Raw genomic sequence first — 23666 nt, 5'->3', positions numbered from 1 at the left:
CATTGTCTATTCTAAATAGAGATGAGATTGACGCATCGCTCGGACTTGTGGAACTATCAAGACAATTTGAGGAGAAAAGAATCCCGAACCAGTGAGTTACTCTCAGTGATGGCACCGGCCTGACTCTATAACTTCATCTTATCTTATTTCTTGTCCGTTACACAGACTCTCTGAGAAAGGGATAAAATGTACCTTATTATCACCAAACATTAAACAAACCCAATAAATAACTACAATTAGAGCAGGAAAGTACAAGTCCTGATTAACCAATATGCCACTCAGGAGATGACTGATACGTACAGAAACAAAATACATACAAATACCGAACGTCTCTTAAACCTCATAGGATGTGGACATCAAAGCAATAACTCTCCCTAAAAGGTCTCTAGTCTCTACGCCAGTGTTCCCCAACTCCGGTCCTCAAGAGCCACCAACAGGTCATATTTTCTGGATTTCCTTAGTATTGCCCAGGTGATAATTGCATCACATGGACAGGCAATAACTCCATCACCTGGGCAATACTAAGGAAATCCTGAAAACATGACCTTTTGGTGGACCTGGACGACCGGAGTAGGGGAACACTTCTCTACGCGTTTCGTCATCTCACTAGCAGATGACTCATCAGGAGACATCTATTTACAAAGACCTATTATAACACATAAGACCATCATGTAACTCTTATGGTAATAGAGTTACTGTTGTGCTAGAATATATCATTTATATGCTCAACCTCTTTACTCCTACATACTATACCAGCACTAAAGGCAAGATCACGTTTAATTGCTTACAATTGCTTACAATTAATTGCTTACAATTAACTGCTTTCAATTTAATTGCTGACAATTTATTGTCCCTGTGATCCTCCCTCCATAGTATATCAGACAACTTTGGACTGATCGTGTAACTATCCATATGATATATCAATCGCTCTATTTTCATGGATTATCCAAATGCATGCTAAGATCATCATCTCGTTTACGATGAGGTCCCCTTTACCCCTCAGTCGGAGTGTTCAATAATTGTCCCTCACAGTGAGAGTGATTGCACATAAGCCCCAGCTCTTATATCATTTGGGATCTGGTATTATCTGCCCTATCAGTCCGATCATTCACCAACGACAGCTCACAGTGAGGATCCAGCTATCATCTGTATTGTAAATGTCCCTCATTGTAAATTTCTATAATTTGCATTCAGAGTCTAGCATATATCGCACTAATCCGCGATCAGGCCTTCTCTATTACAAGCATATTGTTATTAGCTCATTTGCTTACTACCAGTTGTTTTAAGTTGCCACACAACATTCAAGAGTGCAGGATGCCAAAGATGCTCCCTGCATGTGTAAGGAGGTGGATATATTGCCCACGTTCACCCTTAAAGAAACAAGTATATTGTTATAATGTGTAATGTGAATGCGTTGATGAGGTTTATATGTGTAGTGATCATTGTTGTTGCCGACGAGGCTATATTCTCTCCAGCAACAGGTAGTTGATAGGGAAGCAAGAGTTAATGGTTGAGACTAGCCTAGAGTGGGAGGGGCTAAGCTGAAGGTACACTAAACAGATTCCTGTTGAGACATCATATAGGGCCTGGAGTGCATAGAGAAAGGACCTAAGGTTCAATGTGAGCAATGCCACATTCTTTGGTGTCCCTAAGTGAGAGAAGACCAAAAGAAAGAGATAACAAGATCTAGAGCAGAAGTGACTGAGAGACAGAGTGATTTTCCAGAGACGGGTCCTGAGAGAGGATGCCTTGCAGTAAGGCCCAAAGTTTAAATCTCCAAGAGGTAATGGGCCTAGACAGGACTGAGTACACGAGACGAACAGAGTAGCCGTGGAGAGGGTTCCAGAGCGTCAGCATTAGAGAAGATAAGTACCGGTCATACTGGCACCATAGATTCCCAGAAGGGGTAAGAAAACGCAGAACTCGTTGAGTAAAGGACTCTTACTAAACAGAACTGTAGTGTCGAGCTGGGTTAATAATAATAATAATAATAATAATTTTTATTTTTATAGCGCCAACATATTCCGCAGCACTTTACAAATTTTAGGGGGGACTTATACAACAATACAGAATAAACATAACTCATATCGAAAGGAGTGAGGGCCCTGCTCGCAAGCTTACAGTCTATGAGGAAATGTGGGTATTGGGAATTAATTGAACTGTCCTGGGTAATGCATTCCAAAGAATTGGCGCAGCACGCGAGAAATCTTGGAGACGGGAGAGGGAAGTTCGGATTATGGAGGATTTAAGTTTTAAGTCATTGGCAGAACGGAGGGCACGTGTAGAGTGGTAGACTGAGACAAGGGAGGAGATGTAGGGGGGTACTGAAGCATGGAGCGCTTTGTGAGTAAGCATAATAAGTTTAAATTGAACTCTATATTGGATGGGTAACCAATGCAATGACTGGCACAGGGAAGAGGCATCGGTGTAGCGGTTGGCGAGGAATATGATCCGCTGCTGCGTTAAGGACGGATTGGAGAGGGGAGAGTTTAGTAAGAGGGAGCCCGATAAGTAGAGAGTTGCAGTAGTCCAGACGAGAATGAATAATAGCGACAGTAAGAGTTTTTGCCGAGTCAAAGGTGAGAAAAGGGTCAAAGGGTTGTGGTGAAGTAATGAGAAGCAGTGAATGCAGGGGACAAGTTAAGAGGGAGGAATTGAAACTGCATGGAAAAGGACCCAAGTTGTGAAAGGAAATGTTCATAAGATAGTGTACCAGCTGTCTCCTGTATATATCACTTCCCAAGTTAATAATTAGTAAAATTATTATTGAACTGTTCGTATCTCTCCTTGAACTGTAAAACATCTGGTCCTGGCCAACCAACAACATCGGTTAATGTGGCCTGAACAGGCATGGCGCCCTCACAGCACAAATCCTCACACCCAGCCAGGACCCCCACCTTCATGTAACATGCCGGGGCATAAGACACGAGTACCACGCCCACAGCTGCCGCCCCATGCCACGTTACACATGCTAACATCGGTTACACATGTATAATGTATGGCGCCACGAACATGCTGGTCACTTAAAAATAAGGTCAAGCCCATTTGCTAACGTCATACCCATGTCCATGTCTGAATGCGATTGGCTACGCCTGAGCCAAATGCACACTTAACCTTAATGTATTCATTGTCTCATCTAAACAAAGATGAGATTGATGTCGCGCTCGCGATTATTGAGCTATCAAGAAGATGTGAGGAGCACAGAACATCTGAGCAGTGAGTTACAATCAGTGATGGTACCAGCCTCACACTGCACGAATCTCAAGATCTTATTTCTTATCCATTACACATGTAGAAGTACAGGATTTTTTATTCCTTTTTCACGACACAAAAACCAAAGAACGACTCAAGGAAAAGAGCTGATAAGACCAGCAAGCCGCCCCCCAAGAAAAGAGCAAAAAAGAACTAATAGTGATGAGGTAACACATAGCGCCGATGCCTTCATTTCTGCGTGGGGGAAGGGAGAGGAGGACCACAATGTGCTACATATTGTAACAAAGGCCGACACATCACAGTGGTCAGGAATGGTACAAAGAACCATGATTATATGTCTGCAGTGAATGAAGATTTCACTAAACTTTGTTTTTCTTTTTATGTTTTCTTGTTCTAGGTGGTGACTGCCCCATAACATCAGCACCACCAGCTATGACCACCAGCCAAGATCGCCTGCCATTAACAACTCTGCCTAAATAAGAAAAGCTGCCACTAAATGTCAAGAACAACCACCAGCCACCACCATAATTTAGCATATATATTATCTGTTTTTTATAGGGTTTGCTATTTATTCTCATACATACATTGTTATTTTTAGATTTAGTTAATTTTTGAGCATTTATTACTGTAGTTACAATTATTTTTATATATTTTTTTATATATTTATCTTTTTGTATATTTTGTATATATTATAAATAAGAGATTTATATTTTTATACCAAAGTGACTAACATCAATCTGCCAGTAACATCTATGCCTAAACATCCATCTGCCAGTACCATCTATGGCTAACTTCCAACTGCTCGTACCATCCATGCCTATCTTTTACCTGCCAGTTCCATCTAAGGCTAATTTCCACCTGCCAGAACCATCTATGGATAACTTCCACCTGTTAGTAACAACTAAGACTAACTTACACCTGCCAATACCATCTAAGAAAAACTTCTATCTGACAGTCCTATCAACGGCTAACTTACACCTGCCAGTACCATCTACGGATAACTTCCACCGGCCAGTACTATCTACGGATAACTTCCACCTGCCAGTACCATCTACGGATAACTTCCACCTGCCAGTACCATCTATGAATAGCTTCAACCTGCCATTACCATCTACAGATAACTTCTACCTGCCAGTACCATCTACAGATAACTTCCACTTGCCAGTACCATCAATTAATAACTTCCACCTGCCAGTACCATCTACGGATAACTTCCACCTGCCAGTACCATCTACGAATAGCTTCAACCTGCCAGTACCTTCTACGGATAACTTCTACCTGCCATTACCATCTACAGATAACTTCCAGCTGCCAGTACCATCTACAGATAACTTCCACCTGCCAGTACCATCAACTAATAACTTCCACCTGCCAGTACCATCTCCAGATAACTTCCACCTGCCAGTTCCATCAGCTAATAACTTCCACCTGCCAGTACCTTCTACGGATAACTTCTACCTGCCAGTACCATCTACGGATAACTTCCACCTGCCAGTACCATCAACTAATAGCTTCCACCTGCCAGTACCATCTACGGATAACTTTTACCTGCCAGTACCATCTACGGATAACTTCCAACTGCCAGTACCATCTACGGATAACTTCCTCCTGCCAATACCATCAACTAATAACTTCCACCTGCCAGTACAATCTACGGATAACTTCCTCCTGCCAGTACCATCTACAGATAACTTCCTCCTGCCAGTACCATGTACGGATAACTTCCACCTGCCTGTACCATCTATACCTAACTTACACTGGTCAGTTCCATCTAGAGCTAATTTGCAGTTGCCAGTAACAACTATAACTAGCTTTTCTGCCAGTACCATTTTCGGCAAACTACCACCTGCCAGTATCATCTACGGCTAACTTCCACCGGCCAGTACTATCAACGAATAGCTTCAACCTGCCAGTACCATCTACAGATAACTTCTACCTGCCAGTACCATCAACTAATAACTTCCACCTGCCAGTACCATCAACTAATAACTTCCACCTGCCAGTACCATCTACAGATAACTTCCACCTGCCAGTACCATCTCTGAATAGCTTCAACCTGCCATTACCATCTACAGATAACTTCTACCTGCCAGTACCATCTACGAATAGCTTCAACCTGCCAGTACCATCTACAGATAACTTCCACCTGTCAGTACCATCAACTAATAGCTTCAAACTGCCAGTACCATCTACAGATAACTTCCACCTGCCAGTACCATCAATTAATAACTTCCACCTGCCAGTACCATCTACGGATAATTTCCACCTGCCAGTACCATCTACGAATAGCTTCAACCTGCCAGTACCATCTACGGATAACTTCTATCTGCCATTACCATCTACAGATAACTTCCAGCTGCCAGTACTATCTACAGATAACATCTACCTGCCAGTACCATCTACGGATAACTTCTACCTGCAAGTACCATCTACGGATAACTTCCAACTGCCAGTACCATCTACGGATAACTTCCTCCTGCTAATACCATCAACTAATAACTTCCACCTGCCAGTACAATCTACGGATAACTTCTACCTGCCAGTACCATCTACGGATAACTTCCTCCTGCCAGTACCATGTACGGATAACTTCCACCTGCCTGTACCATCTATACCTAACTTACACTGGTCAGTTCCATCTAGAGCTAATTTGCAGCTGCCAGTAACAACTATAACTAGCTTTTCTGCCAGTACCATTTTCGGCAAACTACCACCTGCCAGTATCATCTACGGCTAACTTCCACCGGCCAGTACTATCAACGAATAGCTTCAACCTGCCAGTACCATCTACAGATAACTTCTACCTGCCAGTACCATCAACTAATAACTTCCACCTGCCAGTACCATCAACTAATAACTTCCACCTGCCAGTACCATCTACAGATAACTTCCACCTGCCAGTACCATCTCTGAATAGCTTCAACCTGCCATTACCATCTACAGATAACTTCTACCTGCCAGTACCATCTACGAATAGCTTCAACCTGCCAGTACCATCTACAGATAACTTCCACCTGTCAGTACCATCAACTAATAGCTTCAAACTGCCAGTACCATCTACAGATAACTTCCACCTGCCAGTACCATCAATTAATAACTTCCACCTGCCAGTACCATCTACGGATAATTTCCACCTGCCAGTACCATCTACGAATAGCTTCAACCTGCCAGTACCATCTACGGATAACTTCTATCTGCCATTACCATCTACAGATAACTTCCAGCTGCCAGTACTATCTACAGATAACATCTACCTGCCAGTACCATCTACGGATAACTTCTACCTGCAAGTACCATCTACGGATAACTTCCAACTGCCAGTACCATCTACGGATAACTTCCTCCTGCTAATACCATCAACTAATAACTTCCACCTGCCAGTATAATCTACGGATAACTTCTACCTGCCAGTACCATCTACGGATAACTTCCTTCTGCCAGTACCATGTACGGATAACTTCCACCTGCCTGTACCATCTATACCTAACTTACACTGGTCAGTTCCATCTAGAGCTAATTTGCAGCTGCCAGTAACAACTATAACTAGCTTTTCTGCCAGTACCATTTTCGGCAAACTACCACCTGCCAGTATCATCTACGGCTAACTTCCACCGGCCAGTACTATCAGCGAATAGCTTCAACCTGCCAGTACCATCTACAGATAACTTCTACCTGCCAGTACCATCAACTAATAACTTCCACCTGCCAGTACCATCAACTAATAACTTCCACCTGCCAGTACCATCTACAGATAACTTCCACCTGCCAGTACCATCTCTGAATAGCTTCAACCTGCCATTACCATCTACAGATAACTTCTACCTGCCAGTACCATCTACGAATAGCTTCAACCTGCCAGTACCATCTACAGATAACTTCCACCTGTCAGTACCATCAACTAATCGCTTCAAACTGCCAGTACCATCTACAGATAACTTCCACCTGCCAGTACCATCAATTAATAACTTCCACCTGCCAGTACCATCTACGGATAATTTCCACCTGCCAGTACCATCTACGAATAGCTTCAACCTGCCAGTACCATCTACGGATAACTTCTATCTGCCATTACCATCTACAGATAACTTCCAGCTGCCAGTACTATCTACAGATAACATCTACCTGCCAGTACCATCTACGGATAACTTCTACCTGCAAGTACCATCTACGGATAACTTCCAACTGCCAGTACCATCTACGGATAACTTCCTCCTGCTAATACCATCAACTAATAACTTCCACCTGCCAGTACAATCTACGGATAACTTCTACCTGCCAGTACCATCTACGGATAACTTCCTCCTGCCAGTACCATGTACGGATAACTTCCACCTGCCTGTACCATCTATACCTAACTTACACTGGTCAGTTCCATCTAGAGCTAATTTGCAGCTGCCAGTAACAACTATAACTAGCTTTTCTGCCAGTACCATCTACGGCAAACTACTACCTGCCAGTATCATCTACGGCTAACTTGCAACTGCCAGCACCATCTACGGGTAACTTTCACCTGCCAATACCATCTACGGCTAACTTCCACCTGCCAGTACCATCCACTTTTTTTTTTCCATATGCCAGCTCCATCACTGCCTAACTTCTACCTGCAATTACCATTTATGGCAATCTTCCATCTGCCAGTACCATCTACGGCCAACGTTCACTTGCCAGTTCCATCTACGGCTAACTTGCACCTCCATCTACGGCTAACTTTCACCTGCCAGTACCATCTACGGATAACCTACACCTGCCAGTACCTTCCACTTGCCAGTAATATCTATGAATAACTTCCACCTGCCAGTACCATGTACACCTGATTTACACCTGTCAGTTCCATATATGGCTAACTTACACCTGCCAGTAACAACTATACCTAACTTTTCTGCCATCTACGCCTAAATACAACCTTCTAGTAACAACTATGCCTAGCTTCCACTTGCCAGCACATCTACAGCTAAATTCCATCTGCTGGTTGTGAATTGTGTTTTTTATTCCTCTACAAAAATTCTCTGTCCTAAGAGATGATGATTCTTTACCTGCTTAAAAGTTGTTCCAATTATCAATACGACGACTGACGTGTTAGGCTATTAATGTCGTGTGCCGCAATGCTCTGTGTGACTTGTGCAGCGTGGCCCCATACACTGGTAACAGAGTGGTTTACAGCAGCGGTTTAATTTATGAATAATCCTGCCGATCCCTACTGATGCTGATCTCTATTGTTGCTTACCTGTGCTGCTCTCAACACAACTTTACCAATGCTCTTGCTCTCTGCTCCTGCCAGAGTTAAAGGGAATGTGCCATCCAATAAAATATTTTCAACTATTTAAGAAATGTAAAGTTTTATTGTTTTATTTGCTTTATTGCATTTTTTAATGGTATAAGATATGAAAAATATGAAAAAAATGTAAAAAGGTATGACATTTTCCACTTTCAAACACTATTGGGGCAGCTGTTGAAATTTGCCATGAAAACCCAGTGTACTGGTGGGTCACTTTACGACTGCAGTAAAAGTGGGCGGGATCTGGTCAAGTGTGTGATGTCTGCTCCACTCCTCTTCTGGGCGTTAGTAAAAGAATAATGGAGGATTATATTCGTTTACTGTATCACACAGGGTGGGATTAGATACATGGACTGTATCACGTGCTGGAATCATATATGCAGAGTAAATCTCAGGCTAGCATTGAATACTCAGAGTGTATCATGCACTGGGATTGGATACACAGATTGCATCACTCACTGGCATTGGATAAGCAAATGGTGCAGCTCTGTGGGCTGTATCACACATGATGGAATTGGATTCGCAGCTCTGAGGGTTGTATCACACATAATGGGATTAGACATGTGGCTCTAATGGTTGCATTACACATGATGGGATTAGATATGCGTCTCTGAGGGTTTTATCACACATGATGGGAATATTTAAGATGCTCTGAGGGCTGTATCATACATGATGAGATTAGATACGTGGCACTGTGGGCTGCCTTACTCATATTGGGATGAGACTAGTGATGGGCGAACACTAAAATGCTCGGGTGCTCGATGCTCGAGTCAAGCACATTGGAATACTCGGGTGCTCGACCCGAGCAACGAGCCCAATGTAAGTCTATGGGAAACTCGAGTATTTTTTAGACGGCTCCCCCCGGCCGTCTGCAGAGGGCCTAAAAATTGGCCAAATCGATGGGAACAGTGCTCAAATGACATGGGAACAGCATGGAGAAGGCCCCTGGAAGCATTTTTGACTCCCAGGTCACTTCTGTCAACAACGTTGTCAGAGTATTACACCACTTTTACGGACTCACAATAAAACATACAAAAACGAAACCAAAATGGATTTTCATGGGAAATATGTTAAGGAACATCCTTTCCAGGGTAATAACTTTTATATAAAGCAAAATAAATAACCAAAACCAAAAATGCTCCTTCCCACCTTGGGCTATGTTCACACGTAGCGTTTTTGATGCGTTTTTTCACTTTTGCGTTGCTTTCAACCGTGACAAATGCATTCACCAGGAAATGTCATTTTAACATTTTACAACCTTATCTGGCCATGTGGTGTGTGAGACATGATCAGACACATCCTGTTTCATTTATGAAGGAGGGACTCTGAAAGTCACAAAGCCTATTTTTATAGGGCCATCAGGCGGCCTTTACTATTCTTAAAGGGCCAGCAGTCGGCCCTCACTATTCTTAGAGAGCCATCAGCCGGCTATGTTTTATTGTTCCCATTACTAAAGAGTAGGTCTCCTATACTGTTATTGCATATGCAGTGAGTGGCAGGGCTGCCCAAAATTTGGACGCACCCCAATACCACTTTGAATATTTGGACGCACCCTAATATCCCTTTGAAGAGACTTAGAGGAGGGCCTCCTGAAAACAATGTTCCCATTGTTTTCAGGAGGCTATTCACAAGGAATAGGGCACCCACCCCAGCGTAGGGTTAAGCTGAGTCTCAGTGCAGGGACAGCTTTTCCCTCCTATTCCTTAGTTCTAAGTTGCAGTACATAACAGTATGTCCAGCCTCCCATTCAGGATTTTTGGAGGTTTTTTTCAGAGGTGGAGTCGAAAGCTTTACCACCTCATAGAGATTACGATTGCGCTATTGACTTCGTCCCAGATGTTAAGCTCCTTAAGAGTCGGTTGTTTAATCTGACAATTCCCGAGAGGGAGGCTTTGAAGGAGTACCTTCAGACTAGTTTAGCTGCAGGTCACATAAGACCCTCTAAGTCTCCTGTGGCGGTTGGGTTCTTTTTTGTCAAAAAGAAGGATGGGGGTCTTAGGTCATGTCTGGATTTTCAGGAGATTAATAAGATCACTGTGCGCAATCCTTATCCGTTACCACTTATTCCGGATTTGTTTAACCAATTGACCATAGCTAAAAGGTTTTCTAAGATTGACCTTCGTGGGGCATATAATTTGCTGCGAGTGAACGATGGGAGGAGTCCTGAGGAGATAATTTGCATATTCCCACTGCATTTTGGGGTAAGTGAAGAGTCTCCGCGAGCTCAAAGAACACTGGATTTTGGCTGTTGGAGCTGAAAAGAGGACATCGGTAAACCAGGGGAGGAGTCCTGAGGAGATAATTTGCATATTCCCTCTGCATTTTGGGGTAAGTGAAGAGTCTCCGCGAGCTCAAAGAACATTGGATTTTGGCTGTTGGAGCTGAAAAGAGGACATCGGTAAACCAGGGGAGGAGTCCTGAGGAGATAATTTGCATATTCCCACTGCATTTTGGGGTAAGTGAAGAGTCTCCGCGAGCTCAAAGAACACTGGATTTTGGCTGTTGGAGCTGAAAAGAGGACATCGGTAAACCAGGGGAGGAGTCCTGAGGAGATAATTTGCATATTCCCACTGCATTTTGGGGTAAGTGAAGAGTCTCCGCGAGCTCAAAGAACACTGGATTTTGGCTGTTGGAGCTGAAAAGAGGACATCGGTAAACCAGGGGAGGAGTCCTGAGGAGATAATTTGCATATTCCCACTGCATTTTGGGGTAAGTGAAGAGTCTCCGCGAGCTCAAAGAACACTGGATTTTGGCTGTTGGAGCTGAAAAGAGGACATCGGTAAACCAGGGGAGGAGTCCTGAGGAGATAATTTGCATATTCCCACTGCATTTTGGGGTAAGTGAAGAGTCTCCGCGAGCTCAAAGAACACTGGATTTTGGCTGTTGGAGCTGAAAAGAGGACATCGGTAAACCAGGGGAGGAGTCCTGAGGAGATAATTTGCATATTCCCACTGCATTTTGGGGTAAGTGAAGAGTCTCCGCGAGCTCAAAGAACACTGGATTTTGGCTGTTGGAGCTGAAAAGAGGACATCGGTAAACCAGGGGAGGAGTCCTGAGGAGATAATTTGCATATTCCCACTGCATTCTGGGGTAAGTGAAGAGTCTCCGCGAGCTCAAAGAACACTGGATTTTGGCTGTTGGAGCTGAAAAGAGGACATCGGTAAACCAGGGGAGGAGTCCTGAGGAGATAATTTGCATATTCCCACTGCATTTTGGGGTAAGTGAAGAGTCTCCGCGAGCTCAAAGAACACTGGATTTTGGCTGTTGGAGCTGAAAAGAGGACATCGGTAAACCAGGGGAGGAGTCCTGAGGAGATAATTTGCATATTCCCACTGCATTTTGGGGTAAGTGAAGAGTCTCCGCGAGCTCAAAGAACACTGGATTTTGGCTGTTGGAGCTGAAAAGAGGACATCGGTAAACCAGGGGAGGAGTCCTGAGGAGATAATTTGCATATTCCCACTGCATTTTGGGGTAAGTGAAGAGTCTCCGCGAGCTCAAAGAACACTGGATTTTGGCTGTTGGAGCTGAAAAGAGGACATCGGTAAACCAGGGGAGGAGTCCTGAGGAGATAATTTGCATATTCCCACTGCATTTTGGGGTAAGTGAAGAGTCTCCGCGAGCTCAAAGAACACTGGATTTTGGCTGTTGGAGCTGAAAAGAGGACATCGGTAAACCAGGGGAGGAGTCCTGAGGAGATAATTTGCATATTCCCACTGCATTTTGGGGTAAGTGAAGAGTCTCCGCGAGCTCAAAGAACACTGGATTTTGGCTGTTGGAGCTGAAAAGAGGACATCGGTAAACCGCGCGCCGGTAGGCGCGCGCATTTTGAAGCTTTTTTTTTTTAAGCTTTTTTCACTGTTTTCAGAACATTAACAATAAGAACATGGAAGAGTCCAGGAGCCATTTGGTGAGCTGCATATCCTGCTACATGTTCACAGACTTGCCAGTGGAAAAGCCAGACTTCACATGCCAGAAATGCAAGCTTGTGTCCCTGTTGGAGGAAAAGTTGCGAAATCTAGAAGAGAGGTTAACTACCTTGAAAATCATTAAGGAAGGTGAAGAGTTCTTAGACAGAGCAGAATTATCTCTTCATGATTCAGAAAGAGAAGAAATTCGAACTGCACCTGACGAAACAGAGGAATGGAAGCATGTGACCCACAGAAGCAGGAGGATCGAGAGGCAGTCAGCACCCATACTGCTCAGGAACCAGTACCAGGCTCTCACACAGGAGAACCATGAAGAAATACAGCAAGATAAGACTTTGCCAGCAATGAATAACCTTGTAAGCCCTCAGAATCCTCCTGGATGGAGAAAGAAGAATGTTGTGAAGAAAAAACGGAGAGTGGTGGTCATGGGGGATTCCCTGTTAAGAGGAACAGAGGCCGCTATCTGCAGACCAGACATAACCTCAAGAGAAATGTGCTGTCTTCCAGGAGCTAAAATTAAAGATGTGTCTGACAGGATATCAAGACTCTTCAGACCTACAGATCACTACCCATTCCTGCTAATACATGTGGGGACAAATGACACCGCAAGAAAGGACCTGGAAACCATCTGCAGTGACTTTGAAGACTTAGGCAAGAAAGTGAAAGAATTGGGAGCGCAGGTGGTCTTCTCATCCATCCTCCCAGTGGATGGCCATGGAACAATGAGGTGGAATAAGATTCTACAGGTGAACAACTGGCTACGTCGATGGTGCCGTCAACAAGGATTTGGATTTCTGGATCACGGAATGAATTACCTATACGATGGACTACTTGCTAGAGATGGGGTGCACCTTACGAAGACTGGAAAACATGTATTTGGAAGTCGCCTTGCTACACTCATCAGAAGAGCTTTAAACTAGAACAATGTGGGAAGGGAAGCAAAAGGCCAGAAAAAGCCATACAGCTGACAAATACTATTGAGATCTCTGCTACTGGAAGTGGAAAAGAAGAACAAAGACAAAAAAATCGAAATAATAAAAATATGGGAGGAAGAGAAACCAATCACAAACTAAAATGTTTTTATACAAATGCACAAAGCATGGGCAACAAACAAGGAGAATTGGAACTACTAATGCAGGAAAAGGAATATGATGTCATTGGAATCACTGAAACTTGGTGGGACGATACACATGATTGGAATAAAAGGCTAAAAGGATACAACTTATTTGCAAGAAACAGACTTGATAAACGAGGAGGAGGTGTTGCATTGTATGTTAGAAAAGCGTATATCTGCACAGAGATTGAAGCTTCGGAGACTGGGAGTTCTGTGGAAACTGTTTGGGTAAGAATACAAGGAGAGAACAACGGAAAGGACACCATTGTAGGCATTTACTACAGGCCACCTGGGCAAGCTGAAGATATGGATGAACTCTTTATGTATCAAATGACCAAGTTCTCCAAAAAATATGACGTAGTGGTCATGGGAGATTTCAACTATCCAGACATTTGTTGGGAATCTCTCTCAAGTAAAACTAACAGGTCAAGCAAATTCTTATCCTCTCTTGCTGACAACTTTATCTTCCAAAAGGTAGGGGAGAAAACAAGGGGATCTGCTACTTTGGATCTAATTCTTATAAACAGGGAGGAAATGGTTGAGGAGGTAAAGGTGGCTGGGACCCTAGGAGGCAGCGATCATGCTATTATAGAATTTTGGATAACTAGAGGAGGAAGACATGTGAAGACTCAAACTTCAAGGTTAGATTTTAGAAAGGCAGATTTTAAGAGACTCAGAAAGAGAATAGGAGGGATCCAATGGCTGGATGTCCTTAAGGACAAAAATGTCCAGGAAGGATGGGAAATTTTTAAAAATGAGATTCTCAAAGCACAATCGTTAACAATCCCGAAAAGTAGGAAAAATGGGAAGCATTTAAGGAAACCAGGATGGATGAACACAGAACTTAAACACATGCTAAAAAGAAAGAAAGAAATGTTTATTAAATGGAAAGAGGGAGGCATATCTAAAGTAGATTATAATGCAGTCTGCAGATCCTGTAGGGCACGTATCAGGTTAGCTAAAGCTGACAATGAATTAAGGCTTGCAAGAGATGTCAAAAGCAATAAAAAAGGATTTTGGGGGTATGTCAAAAGTAAAAGAAAAGTCAAAGATGCTATAGGATTTTTACAGGATGAAAATGGAGAAATGGTAAGAGAGGATGTTGAGAAGGCCGAACTTTTTAATTCCTATTTTGCATCTGTTTTCTCTCAGAAAGAAAATGTAACATCAACTGATCTTCACTGTCCTTTTAAAGGAATAGAGGAATCCAAGTTATCAGTAAACAGAGAGATTGTGAGGGAATATTTAGCTAACATAAATGAGTTCAAGTCTCCAGGTCCAGATGAATTACACCCCAGAGTACTGAAGGAGATTGTAGAAGAAATTTTAGAACCACTCTCCATAATCTTTGAAAATTCTTGGAGAACAGGAGAAGTCCCAGAAGACTGGAGAAGAGCAAATGTTGTTCCTATCTTCAAAAAGGGGAAGAAGGTGGACCCAGGGAACTATAGGCCGGTGAGTCTGACTTCTATACCAGGAAAGATCTTTGAACAAATTATTAAACAACATGTATGTAAGTACATGGATAAGAATGAAGTGATTAACCAGAGTCAGCATGGGTTTGTAACTAACAAGTCATGTCAGACTAACTTAATTTCCTTCTATGACAGAATCACTGACTGGGTGGATCAGGGAAATGCTGTAGATATAGTATATCTTGACTTCAGCAAAGCATTTGACAAAGTATCTCACATCATCCTTATTGAAAAAATGACCAAGTATGCAATGGACCAGGCAACTGTTAGGTGGATTCATAACTGGCTTAGTGATCGGACTCAAAGGGTGGTTGTAAATGGCTTCACATCCAGCTGGATGAATGTCTCAAGTGGGGTACCACAGGGCTCCGTCCTGGGACCTGTATTGTTCAACATCTTTATCAATGATTTAGATGAATGAATTGAGGGTAAACTGATTAAATTTGCTGATGACACAAAGCTAGGAGGGATAGCTAATACTAGAGAAGAGAGAGAGAGGATTCAAAAAGACCTAAATAAACTGGAGCAGTGGGCAGCAACCAACAGAATGGTTTTTAACAGGGAAAAATGCAAAGTACTACATCTGGGCAATAAAAATGAAAAAAGCATATACAGAATGGGAGGAATAGAGCTAAGCAACAGTACATGTGAAAAAGACTTAGGTATACTAATAGATCATAGACTGAACATGAGTCAACAGTGTGATGCAGCAGCAAAAAAGGCAAATACAATTCTGGGATGTATTAACAGAAGCATACAGTCTAGATCACGTGAAGTCATTATCGGTCTTTACTCCTCTTTGGTCAGACCTCATCTGGAATACTGTGTACAGTTTTGGGCACCACATTTTAAAAAAGACATAGACAAACTGGAGCAAGTTCAGAGAAGAGCGACCAGAATGGTGACTGGTCTGCAAACCATGTCCTATGAGGAACGGTTGCAGGATTTGGGAATGTTTAGCTTGCAAAAAAGAAGACTGAGAGGAGACTTAATAGCTGTCTACAAATATGTCAAGGGCTGTCACATTGTAGAAGGATCATCTTTATTCTCATTTGCACAAGGAAAGACTAGAAGCAATGGGATGAAACTAAATGGGAGGAGACACAGATTAGATATTAGAAAAAACTTTTTGACAGTTAGGGTGATTAATGAGTGGAACAGGCTGCCACGAGAGGTGGTGAGTTCCCCTTCAATGGACGTCTTCAAACAGAGGCTGGACAGACATCTGTCTGAGATGATCTAGTGAATCCTGCTTTGAGCAGGGGGTTGGACCAGATGACCCAGGAGGTCCCTTCCAACTCTACCATTCTATGATTCTATGATTCTTAATGGAAGACAGCTTTTAACACCCTGGAAGGTCATTTTGAGTGTTTGGCGATGCCTTTTGGGCTTACCAACGCCCCTGCATTTTTTCAAAATTTCATCAATGACATTCTGAGACCCTTGATCGGTAGGAGTGTTATTGTTTATCTGGATGACATTTTGATTTATTCATCGGATCTTGACTCTCATTGGCAGAGAGTCCGCGAAGTTCTTCAGATACTGAGAGATAAAACACTCTTTGCTAAATTGGAGAAGTGTCAGTTTGCTGTCCCGAAATTTAGTTTTTTTGGGTTACTTTGTCTCTTGTGATGGTTTTGAGATGGACCCGGTGAAAGTTCAGGCTGTGCTGGAGTGGCTGAGGCCTGATGGTTTGAAGTCCGTACAGAAGTTTTTGGGGTTTGCCAATTATTACAGGAGATTCATAAAGAATTTCTCTGTCATCGCTAAACCCATTACTGATCTCACCAAGAAGAATGCTAATACAGTCCAATGGTCCACTGAGGCTATTGAAGCTTACAGTATCTTGTGTCCTAGAGAGGTTTCGGCCCCAAGGATAATTCCTGGGTGAAAGGCCGAGGACTTCTTGGCCTCAAGGCTAATCAAGGCTTTTCACAGGAGATTTCCTGGTAAGGCTTGGCCTAGAGGATCCGGAGGATCCTCGTTAAAGGGGAGGTACTGTTAGAATCTATGTTGTTTTACTATCGGCCATCTTGTTGTGGTTTGCTGGCTTCTAGTCTTTTCCTCTGGTGCTGTGTGGCTTGGTCACGTGATCTCTGCACTCTTTATTACTCAGCACCTGTCTCCCATTACCCGCAGGACATCAGTGTTGTTACGCTCGTGCTCTGGCTAAGTTGCCTTGTTAAGTTCTTTGCTTTGGACAATTGATATCGAGGGACTTCTTGTTCCACCAGTTTTGTTCCCTTTAATCTTCGCTTCTGCAACTAACTTTTCTGTTAGAAGGTCTCCTGTTTTTGCTCCCAGTCCTTAGATCTTTTAGGGACCCCTTTCCCCTTCCTACAGATCTTCGTTTGAGTTCAGTGCAGGAGTTTCGGTGGGGCTATTCACAAGGAATAGGGCACCCACCCCAGCGTAGGGTTAAGCTGAGTCTTAGTGCAGGGACAACTTTTCCCTCCTATTCCTTAGTTCTAAATTGCAATACATAACACTCCTCGGTTGTCCAACGAACTGTGACCTCTGCCGCCAGCGTTTTCAGATGGGATTTTTTTTAATAGTTCCGCAACAAGGGCCTTCTGGTACCGCCCCATTTTCGTAGACCTGTCCGCCTCAGGAATAAGAGATAGAAAGTTTTCCTTTTAGCGTGGGTCTAGAAGTGTCACCAACCAGTAATGACTGTCACCCAAAATTTTGAGAACGCGAGGGTCATGGGAAAGGCAGCGTAACATAAACTCAGCCATGCGTGCCAGACGGCTAACAGGCAAGACTTGCGTGTCCTCACCAAGAGGATGATTGACCATGCTCTCCTCCTCCTCTCTGTCCTCTGGCCATCCACGCTGAACAGATGGTATGACAGCTGTGCAGGTAGTACTGTCTATAGCGCTTGAAACTAGCTCCTGTTCTTCCTCCTCCTCCTCTTCCTCATTGTCACTCAATCCACGTTGGGATGAGATGAGGCTGGGCTGTGTGTAATCACCCTGTATAGTTCCTTGCTCCATCTCATCGTGCTCCGCCTGCAATGCATCCTCTTTGATTGTGAGCAGAGAGCATTTCAGAAGACAGAGAAGCGGGATTGTGACGCTAATTATGGCGTCATCGCCGCTCACCATCTTGGTGGAGTCCTCAAAGTTTTGGAGGATGGTACATATGTTTGACATCCATGTCCACTCCTGAGGTCTTATGTGTGGAGTCTGAACTGAATACCGATGGCCTTGTTGATGCTGGTACTCAACAACTGCCCTCTTCTGTTCACAAATCCTTCCCAACATCTGCAGTGTAGAGTTTCAACGCATGGGGACATCACACACCAGTCTTTGAGCCGGAAGCTGCAAACCCTGCTGAAACACGGCAAGGGCAGCGGAAGCTGTAGATGACTTTCTAAAATGGGCACACAGGCGGCGTACTTTAACAAGCATATCTGGCAGCTCTGGGTAGGATTTGAGAAACTGCTGAACCACGAGGTTAAGCACATGGGCCAGGCTTGGTACGTGTGTGAGCTCGCCTCGCCTCAGAGCCGCCACCAGGTTCCGGCCATTGTCACACACGACCATGTCTGGCTGTAGGTTCAGCGGTGTGAGCCACATATCTGCCTGCTCTTTCAAAGCTGTCCACAACTCTTCAGCACTGTGCGGTTTGTCACCTAAGCTTATTAGCTTCAGCACAGCCTGTCGCCGCTTGGCCGAGGCTTTGCTGCAGTGCTTCCAGCTTGTGACTGATGTGGTCATTTCGGAGATGGAGGCTGAAGAGGAGAGGGAGGCTGAGGAGGATGAGGTGCAGGAGCTGTAGACTGTGGGGGCAACCCTGATTGACCTAGGGCCCGCAATCCTTGGCATCGGGAGGATGTGTTCCATCTCAAGGTCCGACTGGGTCCCGACTTCCACTATGTTAACCCAGTGTGCCGTTAGCGAGATGTACCGTCCCTGCCCACAAGCACGTGTCCGTGGTTACTTTCCCGGTAACTGCGTTGTTGAGGGCACGGCTAATGTTTTGGGACACGTGCTTTTGTAATGTGAGGACGGCACACCGGGAGAAATAGTGGCGGCTGTGGACCAAGTACCGAGGGACGGCTGCCGCCATCAGGTTGCGGAATGCTTCCGTCTCCACGAGCCTAAAAGGCAACATTTCGAGCGCAAGCAGTCGTGAAATGTGGAGATTTAGTAGTGTGGCTGCGTATTTATGCTTGCGTTCCAAGGACTGGGGTATGAACCACTGAACACTGCGCTGGGACAAGAACGTGGACGTGCTTCCTGATGCTGCTAGTTGAGAGTGTGCAACGACAGGTGCAGGGCAGGAGGCATCTTCGCATGCACCATGGACAGAGGATTGGCTTGCATGCACAACAGCAGAAGAAGCAATGGTGCCACCCGCAGACATTGTTCCTGGACCCTGGGGTTCGGCCCGCAAAGTCGGGTGCTTTGCTGCCATGTGCCTGATCATGCTAGTGGTGGTCAGGCTGCTAGTTTTGCCACCCCTGCTGATGCTGGCGTGGCAGGTGGTGCAAATGGCCTTTTTGAGATTATCGGCAGAGTCTTTAAAAAACAACCAGACTCGGGAAGGCCTAACAGTTGTACTGGCAACTTCCTTCATCTTGGTGTTACGGGGAACAGTTGCCTGCCTTCTGTCTGCGGCCACCACACTGCTTCTTCCTGTCTGTTGGGGTGCCCTGCCTCCCTCCCCCTGTGTGCTGCTGTCCTCACTCTGCATTGTCTCCTGCCAGGTTGGGTCAGTTACTATATCATCCACCACCTCATCTTCCACTTCCGCACCCTGGTCCTCCTCCTGACTTTCTGGCAATTGTGTCTCATCATCGTCCACCTCTTGTGAAACTTTCCCACCATCACATTTGTGTGACCGTGGCTGCTCAAATATTTGGACATTGCTACATGCGATCTCCTCTTGCCCCGCTTCAAGTGGACCGGGCGAGAGTCCTGAATCTATAAATGGAAAAGTGAATAGCTCTTCAGAGTGTCCAAATGTGGGATCAGTTGTCTCCGGGCACTCGGCATAGTGGGAGGAAGAAGGATCAGGGTGAAGAATATGCGGTCCAGACTCACGGCTACTGAGACTTAACCGTGTGGAAGACAGGGTGGTGGTGGCCAAGTGACTGGAAGCATTATCCGCTATCCAACCAACAGCCTTTCGACACTGCTCTGGGTTCAATAGTGGTGTGCTGCGGTCACCTAGGAATTGGGACAGGAAGGTCGGGCGAGAAGATGTGGGTGTTTGTTGTGGCACAATTTCAGCTTGCCCACGGCCTCGGCTTCTGCATGCGCCATCACCATCACGTCCAGTTCCCTTGCCATGCGCCTTGCCCATTTTAAATGAGGGACAATATCTTCCACGCTCACTACAAATGGCTGAATTTGGAGCGAAGTTATATGTAATCCGTGTGATGGAGAAACCACAGTTTTAAATACCTGGCCTGTAGGTAACTATTTTGAACAGCAAACCGGTGCCAAAAACTTTGCTGAAACACTGAAAAAAAATTAGAATGGAGGCCAGAAATGGCAGAATTTTCAGAAAACGTATATGTGATCCGTGTGACGGACAAACCACAGTTTTAAATACCTGGCTTGTAGGTAACTATTTTGAACAGCAAACCTGTGCCAAAAACGTTCGTGACACACCGAAAACATTTTTTAATGGAGGCCAAAAATGGCAGTATTTTCATTCAGCGCAATTATATGTGATCCGTGTGACGGACAAACCACATTTTAAATAGCTGGATTTTTAGCGCTGTAAAAAAAATTTGAATGGAGGCCAAAAGTGGCAGTATTTTCACCACAATTATATGTGAATGTGATCCGTGTGACGGAGAAACCACAGTTTTAAATACCTGGCCTGTAGGTAACTATTTTGAACAGCAAACCGGTGTCAAAAACTTTGCTGACACACTGAAAATTTTTTTTAATGGAGGCCAAAAATGGCAGTATTTTCAGCGCAATTATATGTGATCCGTGTGACGGACAAACCACAGTTTTAAATAGCTGGATTTTTAGCGCTGTAATGTGGAAAGGACCTGGCTGTATTCTGCAGTGCCAACAAGCAAACGGCGCAGAAAATCTGTGTTCTCTGGATTGCTTTTTAAGCAAATAATGAGGATTAAGATCCCAAAAAAATTATTCCTGGCCCCTGAGACCTGGGCCTATTTCTAGAAATATCTAACAGCAGTAGAAGGCAGAACTGGAATGGAGCCTCTTGTGCTATATGCACTGCAGTCTGCTATATACACTGCCTGCCTATAAACACTGCCTGCCTGATATCTCTGCGGATGGATTAGTCCTCAGAAGGACAGTTTGTTGAGATGGATATGTGTAATGTACTAGTTTTCTCCCTACACTACCTAATACACAACCAAATCTCTCTCTAGCTCAGCAGCACCTCTCCCTACACTGCCTGATTGCGGGGTAGACTGATGAGCACAGCGGCGCCAGGTCTGATATAGACCTGATGACACTGTACGGCCAGCCAATCACTGTAATGCCACAACCAACATGGCTGCGGCATTACAGTGAGTGGCAGGCAATCCCTGCATGTTGATTGGCACTCTAAAGAGCGCCAAACATGCAGGGAAGGGACCCGAGCATCCGCCCGAGCATCTCGCAAGTACTCGGCAAGCCCCGAGCATCGAGTACTTGCGAGTATGCTCGCTCATCACTAGGTGAGACACGTTGTTCTGAGGTTTGTATCACACATGATGGGATTATATACGTGGCTCTGAGGGCTGTATCACACATGATGGGATTAGATACGCGGCTTTGCAGGCTGTATTGCACATGATGAGATTAGACACGCAGCTCTGAGGTTTGTATCACACATAATGGAATTAGATACACAGTTCTATGGGTTGTATCACACATGATAAGATTAGATACGCGGCTTTGGGTGGCATCACACATGATGGGCATTATATGCGCTGCACAGCGGGCTGTATCACACATGATGGAAATTAGATATGTGGCTCTGCGGACTGTATCACACATGATGGGATTAGATACGTGGCTCTGTGGGTTGTATCATTTATGATGAGATTAGATTCTCATCTCTGTTATGTCAGTGTAAAGCCTTCTTCAGATATCTTTAACACAGGGACGTCTGAATGAAGCGTTACACTGACATTGCAGAGCTCAGTCAGTGTTCAGAGCACAACAGGGTGATGACTACACTGCTGTGCTCTGAACACTGTGGTGACAGCAGTGGTAAGTGGTGGTCGTCAGCCTGACATTGCAGTCCTAATCCCCGGCTACCGCGCCATTCTCACTGCTGTAAAAAGTCTGTACGCAGTGCTCTCACCGCTTTGAGCAGCGCTGCAGCGGTGACCTCTCCAGTGGTGAGAACAGCACGGTATCCTGACAGCAGCACAATGTCAGGCTGCTGATCACTGCCCTGATACTCACCGCATCCCGGCACCTTCTGTCACTCCTCGTGCTGAACACGGTGAGCAGTGACCGGAAGAGATTGTAGCTCATACACCGACCGCAGACATCTATGCCCGGGGATGCCATATTTGTGCTGTGTAAGTGTCACACTCAATAAATAAATAAGAATGGCAGCCCTAGTGGCTGCAGAAATAAATAAAAGAATAAAAGGATGTTAAAACACCACATTTAATTTTGTATTAAAAATAATTGATATTACAAAAATAAAAAGATCCCAGTTTAAGTGGAGACGTGGACCATACATACACAACTTACACAGCTTGGTGCTAGAGAACCTGACCAGGTCTGCTAGCCTGCACCACCGGCCAGCAGCTAACTCCATGACTCCATCCCAGTGGCCCCTGTGTAGGGTTTGTCCTTCATCCATTAACCCCTGTAAAGGAATGTGGAATTACAGTGAGTACGGAAAGTATTCAGACCCCTTTAATTTTTCACTCTTTGTTTCATTGCAGCCATTCTTAGAGCCACCACGTGACCATTTTACAGACCACTTACAACAGAGGTGCAGAACCTATGGCCCATGATGCCTCAAAGTGGAAACCTCAACCAAATGGATTCAAACATGATTTTCGGTGACTGGTGGCTTGCCCATGTATATTTTTCATGTTTGAGAGCAGAGTACTAACACACATTACAGAAGCAAAGATGCACAATCTACATTCCCTATCAGTCTTTGGAGTGTGGGAGGAAACCAGAGAACCCAGAGGAAACCCACGCAAACACGAGGAGAACATAAAAACTCTTTGCAGATGTTGTCCATTGTGTGATTTGAACCCTGGACCCCAGCGCTGTAAGGCTGCAGTGCTAACCACTGAGCCACTGTGCTGCCCACGTAATAAAAAGCCTCTTTTCTTGGTGTCATGTTTCATGTTTTTTTCATTTTTGTATTAAGGTGAATTAGAATAAAAGAGTCCCTCTATGATGAGTCTATAGGGTAGAGGTTACTTCATGGGAGGACTTTAAATAATCGCGTTCCATGTTGCTATGACAGTCAAAGCACCGGCCAATCAGCTGCCAGCATATAGTGGAAGATACCATATTTTATATTTTAGGGGGAGAGTAGTGTCTTATAGATGTTTAATTATGTATTATTTTGATGAAGGAACGCGTGAAAGTCAACAAACTCCTCCTCACATGATACAATATATCATTATTACATGTGATTGCATCTAAAAACAGTATGTATTTAGAAGACAGGGGCACTTTAAATAAGAGATGAATACGACC

At 44.4% G+C, this 23666-nt stretch overlaps 1 long non-coding RNA gene across 2 annotated transcripts in view; it reads left to right on the top strand.

The window, feature by feature from the left end:
- The window catches only part of LOC141160867 (uncharacterized), a 69136-nt gene extending 45821 nt beyond the window's left edge, over positions 1-23315 (top strand). Inside the window, exons 3-4 of one of the 2 annotated variants that reach the window (XR_012250551.1) lie at positions 20-91; positions 22892-23315. This is a non-coding gene — a long non-coding RNA (uncharacterized lncRNA). Of the gene's footprint in view, positions 1-19; positions 92-3610; positions 4433-22891 lie in introns of those variants that run through there. The other variant, XR_012250550.1, reaches the window with a different exon arrangement.
- Positions 23316-23666: the final 351 nt, after the last annotated feature.

This window comes from Phyllobates terribilis, unplaced genomic scaffold (genome assembly GCF_046119375.1).
Source record: "Phyllobates terribilis strain yellow unplaced genomic scaffold, ASM4611937v1 Scaffold_9__5_contigs__length_417890890, whole genome shotgun sequence".
NCBI lineage: Eukaryota > Metazoa > Chordata > Amphibia > Anura > Dendrobatidae > Phyllobates > Phyllobates terribilis.
This window is presented reverse-complemented; position numbering and strand designations above follow the sequence as displayed.